The sequence below is a fragment of the Macrobrachium nipponense genome, chromosome 8 (assembly GCF_015104395.2).
Source record: "Macrobrachium nipponense isolate FS-2020 chromosome 8, ASM1510439v2, whole genome shotgun sequence".
In the NCBI taxonomy this organism is placed as follows: Eukaryota; Metazoa; Arthropoda; class Malacostraca; order Decapoda; family Palaemonidae; genus Macrobrachium; species Macrobrachium nipponense.
Window position 1 is genome coordinate 53,820,620 of NC_087203.1, and position 22,500 is coordinate 53,843,119.

The window sequence follows — 22,500 nt, forward strand, 5'->3', positions numbered from 1 at the left end:
ACATAGGCTTAAGGGGGCCGGCCGGAACCCTTATATATGGGGGTATGGAGTGAAAAATGCAGTCATGAAAAAATTCATGGAGCTTCATTTAGCAATGGAGAATACGTATACAAAATATTTCGTCAAAATTCCTCTTACTTTCGTAGTTACAGGGTAATTAGTAAACGTAACTCAATAAGCCAAAATCATTTATCCGTACAAGAAAATGCAATATTTCTTCTGTTATCATAAAATTTTTATAATTATTGTCAAAAAAATTGTGAGCAATGGCATCTGTAGAGATGCCATGAAGCGGCAGGAGGGAACTTAAGTCAGTTTACGGCAAAGATGTTGTCCTAGAGTGGATAGGCTAATCGCAAATCCGAAGATTTGGGTGTGTTAGCCGCGTCACTCATAGCGGCTAGTCAGTATGCCGTACCGAAAGAATCGGGGCAGGCGATAGGGGGCAGAAGGACAAGAATACGAAGGGATAAGGTCCTAAGTAAAGGCATGAGGGCCAAAAACCAAAAACTCCTAACAACAGGGAATCGAGATCTAACCAGGCTAGGCTAAGATCCGAAACATGCGGTCAGAGCAAAAACCCCCATGAAAGGACTAGTATGTAAAAAACAAAGCTAACTGCATTAAATAGGAACAAAAATATGATATATATATATATATATATATATATATATATATATATATATATATATATATATATATATATATATATATATATATGAATATACTGCTGAACATAGTAGGTCCCAAATGGTATGGGGGATCAAATGGAGCATGTGAAACTGCCATGCGGTCGACGAGCCGAGAGAAGGTGGCGCGAGAACAATGATGCTCCCACTGCTGCACTTCTAAGACTCAAAAACACGTCAAAAACGTAGAAGATCCTCATAAAAAAGATCTAAAACCTTAATAGCAGTACTTAACTTGGATGCAGAAGCTTGTTGAGCCATCTTGGAAATAAGGGATAAAATTCCTAGTGTAAACACAGCACAGAACAAAAACGCGTGGCGCCGAAAATGCTATAGAAAGGAATGACGACAAAGACGCTGACCGTAGTAGTAGCGGGTAGCGGGGCCTTAGTTCGGCTCCTCTGTAGGTGAGGGATTTTGGCGGAGGAGGAGACTAAATGGCAAGGGACCTCTGGTAGTGGTATCCACTCGCTCTTTTACTATACCGACACCTTTAATTAAAAGGTGAGCGAGCCAGGATATTCTGGCACTATCGTTTCTCTTTTTTCTCTGGTATGTATAGCAATATTTATACCTTAGAAATGAGTATCAAAGGAACCATTTCACGGAGCGACACAGGCTGAGCCCAGCCCCAATAGATTTGTCCTCCGTCAAAATCCCTTTTTAAGCCACTTTACAAGTATGTAGAATTTAAAAGAATTGTTAGATGATACTCAATATGCATACAGGAAGCAGTTAGGCACCTGCAATGCTGTTTTTGACTTGACATGCCATTTGCAAGAGAACCTTGATGAGGATTTGGAGTGCAGAGTAATTCAAACATATTTTATTGCTGCTTTTGATTTAGTAAATCACAAGGCACTTATTTATATACTTCAGAAACTTGGAGTGGGTGGATATGTTTTAGGATTACTTCAAGATTTCCTTACAGGTAGGGAGCAGCGAGTTGCTGCGGACAGGATCTTTACTGAGCCAAGATCTATTGTATCTGGAGTTCCACAGGTAAGTGTTTTTGGTTCACTGTTATTTCTGGTGTATACAAGTGATATGGTTGTTGGGCCTGGAAAACAAGATTGTTCAGTATGCCCATGATGCAACACTTGTCGGTGTAGTAGTCTCCACTCAGGAGAAATTAAATTGTCCTCAGCCTCAATTGTGGCATGGACTGGATCAGAGAATGATGTACTAGTTGGTGGGGTAGAGGTTACCCTCTCCATCTTCCCCTTCAGGTCTTCTGATGGATGGAACTTTGCTGAATGAGTCTGAAGCTTTAACTATTCTAGATGTAACTTTTGACTCAAATCTATCTTTTCAGAAACATCCAATGAAAGTTTCCACAGATGATGCACATAAATTAGGTATTTTCTGTAAGGCCTCAAACATCTTAACAGTGATAAAATCAATGCAATCTGTTTTGGATCATTTGTTCTTCCTTTACAGGAATACTGTTCTCAGTTATGGATGTCTGTTTCTGCCAAAGATTTATCTCTTTTGGATAGTGGGGTTCGTGATGATAGGTTTCTGTTCCATACCAGTAGTAATTGATCCCTGATCCCCTTTATCTGCAGAGAGCAACAAGATTTGCTGAAAAGCAGCAAAAATATGCAGTAAATGTGCCTTGCTGTCAAACTTCTCAATGCCAGGGTCCTTTACTCCTCACACTGTTGGAACTTCAGAAGTTCAAGCAAAAATGCAATGCATTACTACCCTAACACTATTCTTCTTGCATTCTGATACATTTTTATCTATTTACCTATTATTTTGAACTTTTTTAATAAGTGGTCCTCTTCTTTCTGTATTTCCCTTTGCACTTCATCTTACTTCTTCCTAATGAACACCAAATTCTTTGGAATCTTGAATTTCAAGTCAATGGCCCCTGTGGGCTTGCTCCATATGAATATGTCTCATCTACTGAATAATGATATGATTCTACTTTATAGAGTACAGGTCTTAATATGCAGCATAATTCTTTGCTCTGTCTAAGAAAAGGCCACTTTATTTATGAGTAATAATCTAACCATCACTTTGCCCCTTCATCCAGGCTGTGCTAGTCTTACTGCCCTCTCAGCAACTGCTATATACACACCAGTATAGTGGTACCTCGACATACGAAAGTCCCAACTTACGAAAAATTCAAGTTACGAAAGCAAATACGAAGATTTTTTTTGGCTCTACATACGAAAATAGTTCAGGTTACGAAAGGTTGTTGCTGTAAAGTCCCGAGATTCGCCAGCACCACCGATAACAATTTTGAAACTTGCGCACCGCCAACCGAGTAGACTCACACCATCCTCCAGCTCTCCCATTGGTTCCTGATGCTAGTCACCGCCTATTAGTCAGCATCATGCCTCTATGTAAAGGCGTTCCATGACCTTTTTTTGCGGCAGTGTTATCGTAAACACTGGAATTCATTCCTTCACATATACGTATTCCGTTTGTTAACCCTCTTACGCCGGAGCGGTAAATAAAAAATTGTCTCCCGAGTGCCGGAGGGGTTTAGGAGTGTGAGCGGAAGCGGAAAAATTATTTTTTTAAAAAAATCACAGCGCGCTTAGTTTTCAAGATTAAGAGTTCATTTTTGGCCCTTTTTTTTGTCATTGCCTGAAGTTTAGTATGCAACATCAGAAATTAAAAATTATCATTATATATATAAATAATGCGATATATGATAGCGCAAAAACAAAATTTCATATATAATTGTATTCAAATCGCGCTGTGCGCAAAACGGTTAAAGGTAACAAGTTACTTTTTTTTGTTGTAATGTACACTAAATTGCGATCATTTTGTATATAAAACACTTGTAAAACGATAAAAGAACACAGATAAAATATATCACAAAATAATGCATGAAATTCGTAACATGCGGACGTAAACAAAAATATTTTTTTTTCAAAAATTCACCATAAATCTAAATATTGTCCTAGAGACTTCCAATTTCTTTCAAAATGAAGACAAATGATTGAATATTACTATACTGTAAGAGTATTAGCTTACAATTGCAGTTTTCGACCATATCTGACGAGTTAAAGTTGACCGAATGTCGAATTTTTTTATATATATATTTTTTATATGCAATTATTTCAGAAATAAGAAAAGCTACAACCTTCAAATATTTTTCGTTTTATTCTGCATGAAATTGCACACATTTTCATAAATAAAACTCTATGAAATGCCTAATATGAAATGGAGCAAATATTCCGAGAATGGGACGTACGTATTTCGGAGATTTGTGGCGGAGAATCCGCGCGCGGAGGGAAGGAAAGATTTTTTTTTAAATTCATCATAAATCTAAATATTTTGCTAGAGACTTCAAATTTGTTTCAAGATGAAGATATATGACTGAATATTACTAGACTGTAAGAGTTTTAGCTTACAATTGCGTTTTTCGACCATTTCGGTAGAGTCAAAGTTGACCGAACGTGGTTTTTTTCTATTTATCGTGATTTATATGCAAATATTTCAAAAATGAGAAAAGCTACAACCTTCAATTATTTTTAGTTGTATTCTACATGAAATTGCGCACATTTTCATATATAACTTTATGTAACGGCTAATTTAAAATGGTGCAAACATTACCACAATCGCACGTATGATTTTTTCGGAAGAGTTACCTCGCGGACGTAAAGAAAATTTTATTTTTTTCATAAATTCACCATAAATCGAAATATTGTGCTAAAGACTTCCAATTTGTTTCAAAATGAAGGTAAATGCTTGAATATTACTATAATATAAGCGTTTTAGCTTACAATTGCGTTTTTCTACCATTTCGGTAGAGTCAAAGTTGACTGAAGGTTGAAATTTTGGCAATTATCGTTATTTATATGAAAATATCTCAAAACTGATAAAAGCTACAACCATGGGTTGTTTTTAGTTGTATTGTGCATGAAATTGCACACATTTCCATATATAAAACTTTATATAACGGCTAATTTTAAAATGGTGCAAACATTACCACAATCGCATGTATGATTTTTTTCGGAAGAGTTACCGCACGGACGTAAGGAAAAAGTTTTTTCATAAATTCACCATAAATCAAAATATTGTACAAGAGACTTCCAATTAGTTGCAAAATTAAGGTAAATGATTGAATATTACTAGAATATAAGTGTTTTAGCTTACAATTGCATTTTTCCATTATTTCGGTAGAGTCAAAGTTGACCGAAGGTTGAAATTTTGGCAATTATCGTTATTTATATGAAAATATCTCAAAACTGATAAAAGCTACAATCATGAGTATTTTATTGTTGTATTCTACATATAAATGCGCACATTTTCATATATAATACTTCATGTAACGGCTAATTTATAATGGTACAAAAATTATGTCAAAGTGACGAAATAATTTCTGAGATGTGTCACAGATACTTTTTAGTGCGGCAAGAAAGAAATTTGCGCTTGCGCGCCTGCGTAACGATTGTAAACAAAACAACACCTTGATCCGTGAACTTCCAGCATCCCCCAAGGCGCGTGATTCAAAAGTTTTAGGCTGGTAGGCCTATAAGTATTTTTCCGCGAATTTAAAAAAAAAACTTTTGTAAGTCGACGTAAAATACGTCCAGTCGGCACACTGGAGACAAAAAATGTCGACGTAAAATACGTACAGTCGGCGTAAGAGGGTTAACGTAAATTCGTGTTAGGGATTTCACTTGAGTTGTACTGTAAGTTACTTTGTTCTAAAGGGTCCACAATAATACAAAGTGTAAAAAGTCTGTGTATAATTTTGAAGACTTTACAGAAAGCTTTCGAACCCTTCCCTGGGTTCATCTTCAGTCCAAATGAAGAATACGTTACGACAAGTACAGAGGTAAATTTAAAAAACAAGAGACGTTGAAGATCGTTGACAAAGTTACTTTGTCGTGTTGTGTTTGAACTTAATTACTTACGTTATTAGCCATTGGTCCCAAGAATGTTGCTGAAGTTCATGGAAAGAAGAGGATGCTTTCTATGGAGAACGAAGATGGAGATAATCAAGTGTTAATGTTTTCTGCCATTTGTTGATGTGTTTCGTAAAGTTTAGTGTTAATGTTTTCTGCCATTTTTTAATGTATTTCGTAAAGTTAAGTGTTCATGTTTTCTGCCATTTGTCCTCCTCCTCTGTCGCCACTTTCGGAGATCGCCTCACTCGAAAAGTAAGGTTAGGTTCCACATTTTACTACATATGTATGTACATGTAAGTAAAGTATTTCTTGTACCATGTACACTAATACACTTTATTTACAGGTACATACTACAATAAAAGTTGTTAGGTATTGAATGGTCCAAATTATTATACGTATTTCATTGTTTATTGGTCAATTTAGCTTTACTATAAAATTTACTGGGGTGTTTTTGTAGGGCTTGAAACAAATTAGGCAAGTTACATGTAAAATGCGGTTCACGATACAAAAATCTCAGGTTACGAAATCCGCCTCGGAACGGATTAATTTTGTATCCTGAGGTACCACTGTATACTATCTCCCGTTAATAAAAATTTTCCACCTCCCCTAAAATCTACCTTTCTACTCTTTTTCTGATTCTCTTAACATAATATCAGCCATGTAAAGCAGTTTGTTGACATTTTTAGGGAAAACAATTGACCTGTATGCCAGAAAGTATGGTATGTATGGAATTCTTTCTGCTTACTTGTATAAACAGTTCAAAGAAATGCCAATGCTTTACAAAATTCAGTATCATTAACTAATTACCCCACTAATTTCAACTGTTTTACATATCATATAACATGCCAGTAAGTAGTAATTTGGATAATCCACACAACTGAATATAATATACTAGTACTACTACAATACATATCAAGAATAATGATCACAGCAAGGCAGTTTACTGCGAAAGAAAAATGTTTTTATTAAATTTGAAGATAAATTACTTTTAATTTACAAAATATCAAATAATAAATAAATGTACAGTATCTAAGACTAAAGTTTAACTCATATTAAGAGAGGGAACTATACCTGATAAAATGTAGACTCGGATAGAGAACCAACTTTCGTTTTTCCACAAGAATCCCCTTTTCTCAAAAGTTTTGAGAAGAAGTTAAGTGATGAAGACGGTGAATGAGAGTTTATACTTTCTAGACTTGAAGGTAGCATTGGGGCACTTGGTAATTCTTGGATAGTGGCACGAGGCATTACACTTGAAAAAAAAAAATAAATAAATAACATATTAAGTGATCAATTTGAAACATTTACGTATAAACAAATACCTGTACATCCATGTCATTGTTTTACCAAATACATTGTTACAGAGCATTAATAATTCAGAACTCTTAGAATCCTACCAATTTATACTCTGACTCACATGGCTCATTAAGGAGAGAGCATGATCTAGGAAGGAATACTTTAGTCTGCAATACATTACCTGTTGGATGTTACATGTACTTAAACCCATCTCTCAATTACAAACTACGTACTACTTATATATAAAATGCCAATACACAAAAGGTTTACGTACACCAAAAGCAAGACTTCAGTCTCTAAATTGGCCCTTCCTTGTTCAGTGATTTTATTACATATTAGGAATTACTAGGGGTGTTTTATTCTACATATCAATAAAAAGATTCTGGGAAAGTTCTAATGAATTGACATTCTGTCATAAAAATAAAGAACAGTAACTCCTTGTACCATAAAAATGCTCATACAAATATGGAATTTTTATTCTAAAATTAATATTAATAAATACTTACCTGTATAATTTATCTAGCCCTAAATCCCCAAAAACCGCACCAAAAATTTACCACATTGGCAACCCTGTTTACCTCCTATTCTGTCCGCCAGTTGGCAACACTGTCGTTGACAGATACGAAAACCTTCCCTCAAATCAGTTGTGATAGGCAGATCGTGGGGTAGGCTGGGTGGGACTAGATAAATTATACAGGTAAGTATTATTAATATTAATTTTAGAATAAAAATTCCATATTAATAAACATTTACCTTAATATAATTCATCTAGCCCAGGATTAACCACATTGAAAAGGAGGAGGGAATCTGAATACAATTTCCCTTCGGACAGAATAGGAGAAAACAAACAAAGAAATATATATCATAGGCAGTCAAAACTCAACCCAAGGTCAAAGATACTAACAACTCAAAGTCTCCTACCATAATGCCACAACTGCGGTAGCACAGGACAAGGAGTAAGTGCATAGTCAGTCCGTCTGTACTAAAGTCAGGTGACCGACCAGGTGACCAGTCAGACGAATTGCGGACAGCAAGGCTTGCACCCTGAAGACTATCAAGCACTATTCTTTCCCTAAAGGATGAGTGTCTGGACTGTCTGGGCGATTCAAAGCTAAGCAAACCACCTTGGGGGTGTATCAACGCAACCCGAAGTCGCCAGCAACGAATCGGCTCATGAGCAACTCCTAACTCGAGCTTTCTGGTGCCAAGAGAAAGGAGCGCGGAGCAAAAAGGCGATTCAGTCCCGAAGGACGAATGCCTGACAGTCCAACCTGGTCTCATGTTACACGATCATCGGGGTGTATCAACGCAACCGACTTCGTCAACAAGAAACTCCAGGGAGACTTAAATGTTCGCCATGGATCTCCACGAGTGTTTCATGACTCTGAGAAGACAGGTGAGACAAAAAGTAGCGATGGTGAGCGAGTCACCAGATGACAGCAGACGATCCATCGACTAATTCCCTGTCCAGGACAGTGGAAGAAGCAGGAGTCGTCAGGACAAGCGAACCAGTGGCTAGTCCTAGGTCAGCATCGACTCGGGAGAAGCGTAGTCGCCAGTGCCGACAACCCAGTGGCTGGAACCATTTCACACTGAAAATGGAAGCAGCATGAGTTGCCAAGCAGTCAGTCCTGTACATCAAAAACACCTAAATACCAACTGCCTAATTCCCATTATAACTACGTCAAAAACTGCCATGGGTTATAATACAAAAACAAAAAATATATACAACAAAAAAATTAATGAATAATATACAGGTAGCAACCAAACGTAAAACAGGAAGACTACCTAATTCTCCTGTCTGACGACCTGTCCTGCCATCACCAACGGGCCCAAAGAACGAAGGTCGCCTAGAACTAGAGAAATATCCCTCAAGTAAAAAGAGGCAAAAACAGAATAGAACGCCAAGTCGCCGCCTCAAGCACCTTGGCGACTGAGACATTCTTCATAAAAGCTACTGATGTAGCAACTGCTCTAATACTGTGTGCTCTCGGCGTCTGGTCTTCCCCAGCAGCCGAACCACCAGTTTTAACGATAAGATCTCTGAGAAAAAAGGATACACCATTCTTTGAAATAGGTCTCTTGACATTTCGGGGTGAAACAAACAGATGACGGGGGGACGACCCTGAATGTCCTTCGTGGCGGCGTAAATAACATGAGAGCGCCCTAACAGGGCAAAGAACTAATTCCTCATTTAAATTACCAACAAAGTCGACCAGCGACTTCAGTACGAAAGACCTGGGAATGGGATTATCAGACGATTCAGTCTTTGCGACAAATTCAGGAAGGTATGACAAAATCATGTCTTGTCCAGATCTGGCAACCAGAAAAGAGAGTGCTTGCAGTTCACCCACCCTCTTGGCTGTAGCCAGTGAGACAAGGAAGAGTGTCTTAGAAGAGAGGTCCCTAAATTTGGCAGAATTCAGAGGCTCAAACGGAGGGAACCTTAAGGCTTGAAGGACTTTGTTAACGTCCCATGTCGGAGGCGAACACTGCGGCCTGGGTCGAGATAGGGAAAAGATCGAAGTAAATCTCTAATGACATAAGATTGAAGAGATCTCAGGAAGCCATTGCCTTAAAAACATAGGAAAGCATAGACCTATAACCCTTAATGCACGAAGGTGACAGGGCCCTGTCATGATGTAAAATGAACTAAAAACTCCGCTACTTTCGGTAAGGAAGGTCTAGAAATTGAATGTCCTTGAGACTTACACCAACGCCTGTAAACCGACCATTTAGCCTGATAATTTACTCTGGTTGATTGCCGCCTGGCAAGAGCCAACTGTCGCGCCACTCTGGAGGAGAACCCTTCGTGCTTGGAGAACCTCCTGACAGTCTCCAGGCATGAAGATGAAGCATGTGGAGCCTCTGATGGAACCGATGAAATGGGGTTGTTTGAGAAGATCTGGTCTCTCTGGCAGGCGAATGGGGGGTGGGTTCCACAACCACCAGTGCTTCCAGAAGGTCGGGAAACCACTCCTTCTGTGGCCAGAAGGGGGCGATCAAGGTGAGATCCAGACGCTTGGTTGCCCTCACTTTGTTGAGGACTGACCTCACCAGAGAGAACGGAGGAAAAGCATAGGCTTGAAGTCCCTCCCAGTCCTGCAAAAGAGAGTCTGTCCCGGCACTCTGAGGAGTCTGGTAAGGGGCGAAGAATATCTGGCACCGAAAATCAGTGGGGTGGCAAACAGATCGACTGTGACAGGCCATTTCTTCCTGAGGCTGTCGAAGACTTCCTGGCAAAGTGGTCCACTCCGACCCTTGAACTTCGTTCGGTCTCGACAAGGCGTCTGCTAAGACGTTGTGATGGCCCAGGATAAACTGAGGGACCAACGTAATCCCCCTGTCTTCTGCCCAACACAGGATTGATCGGGGCTTCTTGAGTGAGAAGATCCGACTGTGTGCCGCCTTGGTTTCTCAAGTACGAGACTGCTGTGGTGTTGTCGACAAAGATCGCGACAACCGACTCCAACAGTTGTTCCTGAAATGAAAGAAGGCCTAGGTACACTGCCACCCTCAGTTCCCTCCAATTTATTGACATGCTCCTCTCCTCCTCTAACCAAAGGCCCGCCCAAGCGGCTTCGGAGCCCAGGTGTGCGCCCCAACCTTGATCCGAGGCGTCTGACCAAAACATTAGGTCCGGAGGAACCGAAAGAAGAGGTGTCCCTGACTTGAGGCGGTGAACTTGCATCCACCAACGGAGATCCTTCCGACATTGTGGAGAAGAGGCGACTATCGTGTCCTCGGACACGAAATCCCATGACTGGCGAAGTGTCGACTGAAGGGACCTCATTCTGAGACGACCTCCGGGAACCAGTTGGATGAGGGATGACAAATGGCCCAGGAGAGACCTCCAAAGAGAAACTGGCTGCATTACGGAGGACAAAAATTCTTCGATCAGACTCAGAAGCTTGTCTATCCGTTTCTGAGCGGGAGAAGCCCTCAAAATCTGGGAATTCAAAACAATCCCCAGATAAGTCATGATCTGGCAAGGATTAGATTGGACTTGTCGAAGTTGACACGAATGCCCAACTCGACACAAAGAGACAGAACTATCTCCCTCGACCGGAGACATTTCTCTAGAGATTCGGCCTGGACTAGCCAATCGTCCAGATACCGAAGCATCCTTACATTTAACTGATGCAGAATAGCTGAAACAGGAGCCATCACCCGAGAAAAGACCGTGGAGCAGTGGTGAGGCCGAAACAAAGGGTCTTGAACTGGAAAACTCCCGAGTCCGTGAAAAACCGAAGGTAAGGTCTGCTTCTTGGATGGATGGGGATTTGCAAAGATAAGCATCCTGCAGATCGATGGAAATCATCCAGTCCCCACCCCCCTCCTGACGGATGAAAGAACAGTCTGGACGTCTCCATCCTGAACTTGGACTTTAGAATGAACTTGTTCAAAACCGAAAGATCTATGATGGGGCGCCAGGCACCCGAGGCCTTTAGAACTACAAACATCCGAGAGTAAAACCAAAAACCCGGGAGAAGGAGGAGCTCGCTCTAATGGCATCCTTCTCCAAGAGGGCCGAAAGCTCCTTCTCCAAGGCTTGACCCCTGATTGAGTGAGGGGAATAACTGCTGAACTCGAGAGGACGATTGGAAAGTGGAGGTCTGGAAACAAAAGGGATCTCGTAACCTTCCTTCAGGACCTCCACCACCCAAGCATCCACTGCTCTCCCCTGCCAAGCTGACCAATGGCGGGAGAAGACAAGCTCCTACTGCGGTCTCCAGGCGAGGTGATGACTCCTACTTCCGAAAATTCTTACGCAGAGACAAGGAAGAAGAAGAAGAAGAAGAAGAAGGTCCTCCTGGAGGTTGAGCTCTTTCTCTGCCCTTGGAGCCACGCCAAGAACCTCTCCCGCGTTTCAAAGGGTGAGCACCAGAGGATGAAGAAGAGGCACCAGCAACCTGAGATGTACTCTGGAAAAAGAGCCAGAAGGAGGTTGTTGGGCTGGAGCAGAAGGTACAGATCTGGTCCTAAACTTACGCTTACTCCTTGAAGGAATGGGAGGAAGACCAGAGGAAAAAGCTCTTGATAAGGCCCAGTGAGCTTGGGAAGAGGCATCACCTTGATGTTCCTTCAAAACCTCAGAAAGCACAGAAATATCGAAAAGGAAATCGCCAAAAGGAGAAGAGGACAACAGACGGGTTCTCTGAATCTCCGATACAGAGGAGGGTAACTGCGACAAATACAGGTTACGCCTTAGAGAAACAAGAAAGGCCTGCATTGAAGCAGCAAGCTCGTTCTGATGTACAGAAGCGATTGAAATGGATGAGCAGAATTTCTCAAAAAGAGGAGCATCAGGAGGAACAAACCCGGAGTCCTTGATATACATTAAAAGCCCTCCGAGGACCCACATATTGAAGGATTGAGCTTCTTGTAAGGAGCTCATAACAGCCTCCATAGCAATAAAATCTTCAATTGAGACAGAGACCGAAGCCTTAGAAGGCAAGGGTTGACTTGAAACGTCGGACAAAATCAGGATTTGGCTTGGGGGGTCGAGAGAATGAAGAATCATCCGCCACCTGGTAAACTCCTCTCCGGTGTCGTAGAAGAGAAGAGAGCTTCCTCTTCCCTTCCCCGCGATCACCTTCGAAAGTTTAGCGGCAACGTCCGTCCTCACTCTCGCGAACCTCTGGGCAAAGGGAAAACGTAAAAATTCCCGTGACCGGGAAGGACCGTCAAGAAAAATCCCTTCTGTAATACAACGAGGCGGAGGCTGCTTCTGCTCTTTAGGCCTCGCCTGAGGAAGAAAACTCAAAATTAAATCAAAAAGTTTCTTGAATTCTACATCATGACATCCATTCGAGGAAACATCAATATCACACGAATCCGCGTCATCATCATCATCATCGTCAGATCCTAACTTAGAAACTTCCTCTGAAAGTAAAAATCCTGACGACTAGCTATCTTAGGTCTGACACTAATATCCCTCCCCCCTTCTCCTAAATAAGCGCCCTTTGGCACTGTTACGGGACTAACAGGGGACACGTTGGGTAAAGATTCGTTAGGCACCTGCCCGGACCGGATCCCCCCTAGGCCTTCGCCACGACGGGGTTCACAAGCCGGGGTATCTGTCGCACCGTTACCCATGGTGCTGTCGACAGGTACCTGACGAGGAGCTGAAAATGAATCTAAAAGTGTGTTAGACATTCTAGTAAAGGCTTCTTGAAAATTCTCTGACAGATTGTTAACTTAGCAGAAATATCTCTATCTAGACTAAGCTGTAATTTCTTAAAATTCTGTTTCCAGGTAGTTTCCATTGCCAAAATCTTCGAATCTACATCAGAACTAACTTCACTAATTACCGGTTGTACAGGGGCAAAGCATCAATTAATTCGGAATCGGAGTCGTACGATACCGAAACCGAAGAGCCAGAATCATGAGCGCCCAAGTCAAAGAATTCGTTAGATACAGTTTTAGCAATCGATTTTTTCTTTTTCTCCTTAACCGATCTTTTACGCTGCAAGATTGTTTGGCGTTTCATATAAGCAGTCATATCCTCGTCAGACCAGGCTTACATACGTCACAACGAGAAGTCAAGTCACAAACCTGTCCACGACAAGAACTACAAATGTCATGGGGTTCATACTCCCTGCTACTCATCCTTGTCCCACAAACCGGGCAGTTCCTGATGTTGCTGGCAGAAGGAAAAGCATCGTAATTTCTTGGTAATCCATTGTAGAAATGGGACATGGTCAGTAGTTCCGGGTCGCGCAAAAGTTCGTAATTTAAGATAAGAACCACAACAGAAATCAAAGTTAATTCACTATTTCGTGATGTAATGCGTGAGTGGTAATTCATATAAAGTTTCATTTAACAAATAATGAAAGCTTAAAGGCACAAAAATGTTTAAGGAAATTTATAAAGATGCGGCCGTGATGTAAACACACGGGCGCTCGTTAAACAACTGATTTGAGGGAAGGTTTTCGTATCTGTCAACGACAGTGTTGCCAACTGGCGGACAGAATAGGAGGTAACAGGGTTGCCAATGTGGTAAATTTTGGTGCGGTTTTTGGGGATTTAGGGCTAGATGAATTATATTAAGGTAATGTTTATTTATATATATTTTCTTCAACTTTTTCATCACCAATTCTATTGTCTGATTTCAAAATTTACCAATTTAGCAAAATGTTGTAACATTCACAAATTAAAGGAACCTTTTATATCACCAAATTCAAGAACAGAGGAGGACTACTGTATATGTAAATATATGTAGGATACAGACTGAAATAGCACAAGGATTAAAAACAAATTTGGATCTTTATTGTTACAATACACTAAGGTTAATTAGATTCTCATTCAGACTACATGTAAAAGACAATTTTCTGATACAAAATTTAAAACTTTTTTATTTATATATTAAAGCATGAATAATCATATTCACAAATATTACACTTTAAATATGATTTAATATCCAATTACCTATACAGGCGGCCGTCGGTTAGCGGCAGGGGTTCCGTTCCTGGCCGCCGGCACTAAGTGATTTTTGACGCTAAGCGATTTTAAAGCCTACGGCCATTGCTCACCTTCTTTCGAAACTCTAGACCAGTCAAAGGCGCCGTAATCCCGCAATGGCGCGATAAGTAAAATTATATTTATGCAGTATAGTACTATAGAATTTACTGTATAGTAGTACTGTACAGTACATTATAGCATTATAAATATACTGTAAAGTGAAAAAGCCTAGCTTAATCCTTTGGGTGTCTAGAGCATGTCAAGATATAATAAGGTTTATACAGTGTACAGGTAGCTGTAGTGTTTAAGTTACGATAATTCGTCTTACGATAGTCCGATTTTATGAGAGACCAAATCACATTAGCCTAACTTTATCCCATCTTCTAGTTACATAAGTTCAATAACAGCAAAAGAGAATGATGAAAGTATGATTTTAACGTTATACTCGTTGCGTGAACGTGTGACAGCCATGAACAACCGAACGAGAAATGACTTTTTATTTTTTTCTAAGTACAACCGAATTGGATAACATCCGTTTGGCTTGTATTTCAATCATCGTACTACAGTACACTATTACCGTAGTTGTTATGAATGGCGTTATGTAGAATAGAACCAAGATATCTTAATGTAATAACTTTATTTGCTATAGATCAAAGATCAATTGGGAAATATATTGTTAAATTTAAACCTAGTTATAACTGAAGATGAGAAAACTGTTCAAGCTGCTAATGACTATTATCGTACATTGGCAACAAGGATAAATCCAGTAAACGGATGCCATCAAACACAACAGTAGATAAAATTGAGATAAAATCATTTTAATCAAAGCTACTGTGCTTGAAAGAACACATTTTACTGTTGGTTTCACGCCGATATGAGATAAATAACGTAAAGTTCGTATTACGATGATATAAAGGAGAATTGCGAATGGAATCACATAATTTTTTTTATGCAATATACATGTCGCCAACATAATCTGTTAACGAAAAAAAAAGTAGTTCACATTCACAACGAGACATATTCAATTCATGTTTCCACCTAAAAACACGTTGTATAAGGAAAAATTACCTTGTCTCATATAAGGCAAATATTTAGATATTCGTGTATGCTAACTAGAAGGAAGAGAATTCGCCCAGAATTGCGTTAAATATGGCGAAACAAACTTGTATTCGTCATCAGCTGATTTCAAACCACAACACTGGCCGCTCCGCGGAATACTGGCTTAGATTTGCTGAAGTATTTTATAATACAGTAATATGAGAATACATACAATATTATTGGAACAGTGGCGGACAAGAACGAACATTAAAAAACATCCCCTGACAACGTGGAGCGTAGTTACAAAGGCTGCCTTAATTTGTACCATATTTATGTACAAAAATAAAATACCCTATACGTAATATATTTTCATACACATTTTAAACATAAAAGCATAAACATTTAAAAAATCGACACATCGATCGCTAAATTTCCCCTGCTTTTAACTCTATATTTTCGGAAGAGCGGCATATGGCGGCTTACAAGAACGAACATGAAAAAACATCGTATTTGATAACGTGAAGGGCAGTTTCAAAAGCTGCCTTTTTATCATATTTCTGCACAGAAATAAAAAATACCCTACATGTAGTAATACATTTTCATACACATTTTAAACATAAAAGCATGAACATTTATAAAATCGGACTATCGTTAGACAAATTATCGTAACTTAAACACTACAGCTACCTGTACACTGTAATAAACCTTATTATATCTTGATATACTCTAGACACCCAAAAGATTAAAAGCTAGGCTTTTTCACTTTACAGTATATAAAATTCTATAATGTACTGCACTGTACTACTGTACAGTAAATTCTATAGTACTATACTGCATAAATATAATTTTACTTATCGCGCCATTGTGGAATTACGGCGCCTTTGACTGGCCTAGATTTTCGAATGAAGGTGTGCAGTGGCCGTAGGCTTTATAATCGCTTAGCATCGGCGGGCAGGAACGGAACCCCTGCCACTAACCGAGGGCCGCCTGTACTCAAGTTTCTCCACCCAAGTATATTATTCTGGGTCCAAGAATCTCTCCTCCAGTCATAAAGGCTCTGACTCCTCTGTATATTGGGAGCTTTCACTCGAAGGGGGAGCACTCACCCTCTTGTGTGTCACCCTAGTGAATGACAGCTCCAATGAATGCCTCTGCCTTGGTGATTGGCTGTGTCTTGAAGGGTGTCCTATTTTACTGCGAGACATGTGTTCCTTCCTCCTGGAAGAGAGATGCAGTCTCTCTCCAAAGTTGCTATCCACTATAGAGGGGTGCCACATTGAAGGTGAGGAAATAGCAGTTGCAAACTCTAGGTGAAAACAAGGACAACATCGAAAAGCCTTGCTTGGCTTTTCTGCAAGAGTACTCTCGTCCACCCCATCCCAACTATCTCACTCTACTCTCTGGAACTTGGATGAGAAGGCGAGAGAGTAAGCAGGAAACATTGACTGCTTCAAAGGCCAAGGATATTCCCCCTTCCCACTCATCAATGGCAAGGGATGGTGGGGGATCACATGTGGGAAACTCTCATGGGCCACTTTCTTGGTGGATGGTAAAAGGCTAATTGGAGAGGCTGCTGTGGTAGTGTTTTTCACTTGCCCCAGATTCATACCGACACCTTTTAATAAAGGTGAGCGAGTCAGAATATTCTGGCATGTCCAATTTAGCAGTTCTCTGGTATTATAGCAATATTTTACCTTAAAAATAGCGCTAAAGGAACGTATTTCACTGGGCGACACGGTTTCCTCGCCCAGAAATAGATTTTTCCTACGTCAAAATCCCTTTTTTGTCTTTCTGCCACCTCTGACATCGATCATGCCTTGACAGGGGCAAGAGAAGATTTCTTCAATGACTCTGCAGCTATTGAACGAGGAATCAAAGGAGGCTCATCACTGAATTCCCTTTTCCCAAACAATGATGGAATTTGGATTTACCTTCCATGGTACCTATCATAAGGACAAAGGGAGCCACACACATGGTACACACAAGGTGAAAAACAATCACGATAAATAAACTAAGAACCCCATAAAAAGCTCTCAGGAACAGAAACCATGCTACCTGTAATAGATAAAAGATTCACAAAGCACAGAAATCAGTTAAGACTCAATAATAAAATAAAACATAAAAAGCAAATCATCATAAAATGTTCACCACAAAAAAAAAAAAAAAAAAAATTTTTAACGAAGTGGCTGGAAACACAATGGCCAAGGTAGGTTGACAGAGGTCAGGGCAGACACCCAGGCCTACCTGTGATGATCATTTGCCTTTTTAGCCAGTACCCCAATGAAACAACTATTAATAGTAGAAGTGGTAAACTTAAATGGAGAAAACTATGTTCCCATTCTAAATATACAAATAATGGCTGGATTCTCAAGGACAATGAAAGAAACTTACCATTGCTGTACTGGTGATGGAACTACCAGTGAATCTCGTAGTTTTTCCCAATAGTTACCACCAGGCAAAAAAAAACCCTCTCCCAAACCCCCAAAACTCCTTGAGCACGGAAGTAGTCAAGTGAATGACAAAAACTTATAATTGCTGGCCTTTCACATCGCTCAAGCTGACACGGAATTATAATTCGGCTACGTTGATCTGAAAATTATTTTTCTAAATAAAATTTTCTCAATTACAATATGCATGATAATAATTACTTTAAAATGGAAACCGTGCAATAACACAAACCTGTTAGGGACATCTCCAGACAAAACAAAGGCGATGGCATTACAAAACTTGATTTGGGGTAGATAGTCAAGCACAGGTGTCCTTTTGACATTTTACCCTCTAATACCAAATGTGTATTGTAATTCAGTGTGCATATTTGTGATTTGTATTTTATCATTTTCCATCTTTTGATGACTTCCTTCAGAGTTCAATAAAACAAAATCAATAAAGGTGAATGGCGCAAGGAACCATCATAGGAAGAAGGGGAGAAAGACAGAGCAGTAAATATTGCAGTGAAGAGAGAAGGACAGAGAACACACATGCAGTTCTACTGTAAATACAGATACAACAGATGATAATACCCCGCTTCTTTCTACCTCAGAAAGCGCCACTCCAAAGCCGATGCCAGCATCTGACTTTGAGCCATCTGAGAAAACTACAAAGGATTTATCATATTAAGAGGAATGATCTCAAAATATTGATCTGATTGCCTCATTGGACATTACTGCTTTTGTTTAATTAAAAAATCTACGGAATACACACACACACACACACACACACACACACACACACACACACACACACACACACACACACACACACACACACATATATATATATATACACGTGTATATATATATATATATATATATATATATATATATATATATATATATATATATATATATATAGCAAATACCACAGCAAAATGATAGGCAGAAATCCAAGCACTTTCATCTTTACAAAGACAAATGTCTTAGTAAAGACGAAAGTGCTTGGATCTCTGCCTATCCTTTTCCTGTGGTATTCGCTTATTGAACCCGAGGTGCCAGGGGGTTGCTACTTAAGGGGGCCGGCCGGAACCCCTATATGTATATGGTGGTATAGGGCGAAAAATGCAAAGTCATTAAAAAATTCATGGAGCTTCATATGGCAATTGAGAATACGTATACGAAATATTTCGTCAAAATTCCTCTTACTTTCGTAGTTACAGGGTAATTAGTAAACATAACTCAATAAGCCTAAAACATTCATCCGTACAAGAAAATGCAATATTTCTTCTGTTATCGTAAATTTTGATAATTATTAGCAGAGAAATTGTGAGAAATGGCATCTGTAGAGATTCCGTGGCTCGCATAAGCGAGTATCTGGTGCAATTATGAATCAGTTCGACCATAGACGTCTAAGTAGATTACACGTTCGAGTTTCACCTCGTGACTTCGCTTGCTTTTAAGTATGTTTATGTATGTTTTGGCAAGAAGTTCATCATGCCAATGAGGAAAAGACAAGGAAAACATCTCGCTAACATACAGACGGAAGAAAAATCGCCAAGATTATTACAGAATATCATAAATATACGCGTACTTAGTGAAGAGAGAGGGGAGGGTTGCCTAGTAACGCCCCCTTCTTGCCTGACAGCACACGTCACACTGTGCCCAAGGCTACTACGATCTTTGAGCAAAGAGATCTTCATTTATAATAAATAACATAGTTTTGGTTTTTTAATACCCAAAATGGAATATGAAATTCATAATAATCATGATTTATTAAATTGTCTTTGTAAAAAGAGAGTACACTTTCGAGTTTCACCTTTGACATTCTCTTGCATTTACGTTTGTTTATCTTTGTTTCGGCAAGAATGTCATCATGCCTAAGAGGAAAATACAAGGAAAACATCTCGCTAACATACAGAAGAAAATTCGTTGTAATAAGCAGTTAGTGAAGGGGAGAGAGGGGGTTACGTAGGAAGGAGTGCCCCATCTTGCCTCAAGCTGTGCCCCAGGCTACGATATGTGAGCAAAGGGATCATCATTTATGATTAAATTATGATAAATAAAATAGTTTTGGTTTATTAATACACAAAAAAGAAATATACATTCATAATATTCATTATTTATTAACATTGTCTTTATAGAAATACGAAGGAAAACTTTGAACGCCCGTATCTCAAAACTATACTTATTGACCTTCAAAATCTATCTCCTCACTTAGTTTTGAAGCTATATCATTGGAATTTGGTATATAACTCAGAAAGACATTATAGAACAATCAAATAGAGCCCTTTTTTCCAATTTTTGTTTTGTCTTTTTTTATAAATTTTTTTCTCGTGATTTATAGGGTTTATTTTTTTACCATATTGAAAAATTCATATCTAGCAAAAAAATGACTTTTAGAAAAAAAACTCTCCATTTGATTGGAGGTCGACATCAGGTCTATATATGGTAGTAATCCCAGGTCTTAATATTAAATATCAAGGGAGGAGATAGAATTTGAAAAATGGTTATTTTCGGGATAAATTGCCCTGGCGTCACAAAACCGAAGGTCAGAGGCGAAAATCATATGCGGTTTGGAGATGTCCCAAGTCACCTTATTAAGTGGTATGAATGTCAAAGTCCTGTCGTTAAAAAACTGCATTAGCTGGCCGGCCCCCTTAAGGATGACAGCAATATTATGCATTAGCAACTTCAGTAATGTAACGAATATTTTCTTGCTCATTTTTTAACTTATCATCTAAACTTATACATGGTTGTATTTGCCTTGTGTCACAGATTAATAATAAAAAATCAAATATAAGATACTTTTGAAAACTGATATTTTAAAAGAATATTTTTTTTGGGAAGAAAACATTTTTTCAAAGACTGCATTTTAGTTTTGGAATGTTTTATGTAGTATATTCTGAGATAATATCAAATTTCATGACAATATTATTGCTTAGCTATTCAAGAAACTCCTATAAAATTACAAAATATATACAGTAGTTATTAATTGGTTCAATTGGTGTATATGTGTGCGTAAGTTAACCGATTATGCACACTAACTTTTAAACCAATATCAATATTGTCAATGTCATTATAATTGTCTCGATATCACAATTTGATGAAAATGAATAAGCATCATCATCAAAAGTCATTATTACCAAAATTTACAAAATAAAAATAATTTATATAAATTTCCAAACATTGTAACTTCAAGATATAAAATCCTCCCTGGTCCATTAGGTAAAGATAGAATAAAGAATAGAAATGAATGGTCATTATACTGTTTGGTAGTTTCATTAGTTGAGGAGAGATACTAATGACAATTTATGGCTTACTGTGTGCTAGGAAAAATGATTGCTTGGCGTTCGTTTGATACTCGTAAGACGGGTAAGAGCTGAATGTAAACAATCGATTGGAAGTTTTTTTTTTTTTTGTGTATTATAGTTAATGATTAATTAATAATTATTTGAAATGAGTACATACTGATTATTTATACATTTTATTGGCATATTCTAAGCTTTTAGCTCTTAGGTTTAGATGTCAGAATCATAGACTAGGCTACAGTAGCAACTGCTAACATAGGCTAGGCTTATTGCTAAGGGACATATGCTAAAGTCCTAATATATGCAGTAAAAATGGGGTTGAACATTACATGCAGTTGAATATTACTCAAGTATGTACAGTATTTTGCCTTTTTGGAGTCATATTTCTTCCGTCAGATCGGCGTCGTAACCCTAGAACATGTGTTTTAGGCCTGGAAATATAATTTACTGGGGTGTTTTTGGAGGGCTTGGAACGGATTAGCCATTTTACATGTAAAATGTGTTCCAAGATACGAAAAACTCATGATACGAAGGCCGCCTCGGAACGGATTAATTTCGTATCTCATGGTACCACTGTATATATGCATGTATGTATATGTATATATATATATATTATATATAATATATCTATATATATATTATATATATATATATATATCAAAAGCAGGGCTAGACACATCAGCGCGAGGGACAAGGGAAACCAATTAATTCCAACATATTTCTTTATTTCTGACGTTTTGTAATAATTTCTTTATTACATCATCAGGGATCTGTTGAATAATGAATAAATAACTAAAAAAGTTATTGTACAAACTTAAAATTTCATAAGGAAATTAAAATTCAATACATGACATCTAAAAAAAAAAAACACACACACACAAGAACAAAAGAACCAAAGACCGCTAACCAACCTTACGTGGAGAGAGCAAAAGACAGAATGCTTACAAAGAAAGTTAACTCGGGTAAAGATGAGTAGAGGAGGTTTGGGTATTTTATGAATAACTGCTTCCCGCGAAGATTATTTTTTAAATAACTTCGCACATTTCTTCACAAACAATTCACTGATGTCATGAAACCTCCAACAGTACCCAAGTTAAACGTTTACACCAAAATTTCCCTTTTACACGATGATTCTTTTAGAAAACGTTCTTTACAAATTATCAACAATCACTATGGTGCTATCAATTTAAAATTATTCCCCAAAAATCCATTAACAATTGGTTCTTTTTTTAACCACAAGGATCGATTAAGCCCTTTTTTGTCCCCTAACGGGGTGTATAAGTATACTTGCCAAAAGTGTAACTCAGGGACATATGTCGGATCCAGAGGTTTATTGGAGGATCAAGATAGACTTCCCACCTGGGGAAATTAGCTTTCGTACTGGTTGTAGGCTCTC

General features: G+C 38.6%; 1 protein-coding gene and 1 long non-coding RNA gene across 2 annotated transcripts in view; one reads left to right on the forward strand and one right to left on the reverse strand.

Moving 5' to 3' along the window:
* LOC135222783 (myeloid differentiation primary response protein MyD88-like) overlaps window positions 1-22,500 on the forward strand; it is a 467,144-nt gene that overhangs the window by 409,778 nt on the left and 34,866 nt on the right. The gene's annotated exons all lie outside the window — the stretch shown is intronic.
* LOC135222784 (uncharacterized) lies at window positions 5,134-17,811 on the reverse strand. Its single transcript, XR_010316337.1, has 3 exons — window positions 17,756-17,811; window positions 6,638-6,818; window positions 5,134-5,631 (listed from the first exon to the last, which is right to left on the reverse strand). It is a non-coding gene; the product is annotated as an uncharacterized LOC135222784 (long non-coding RNA).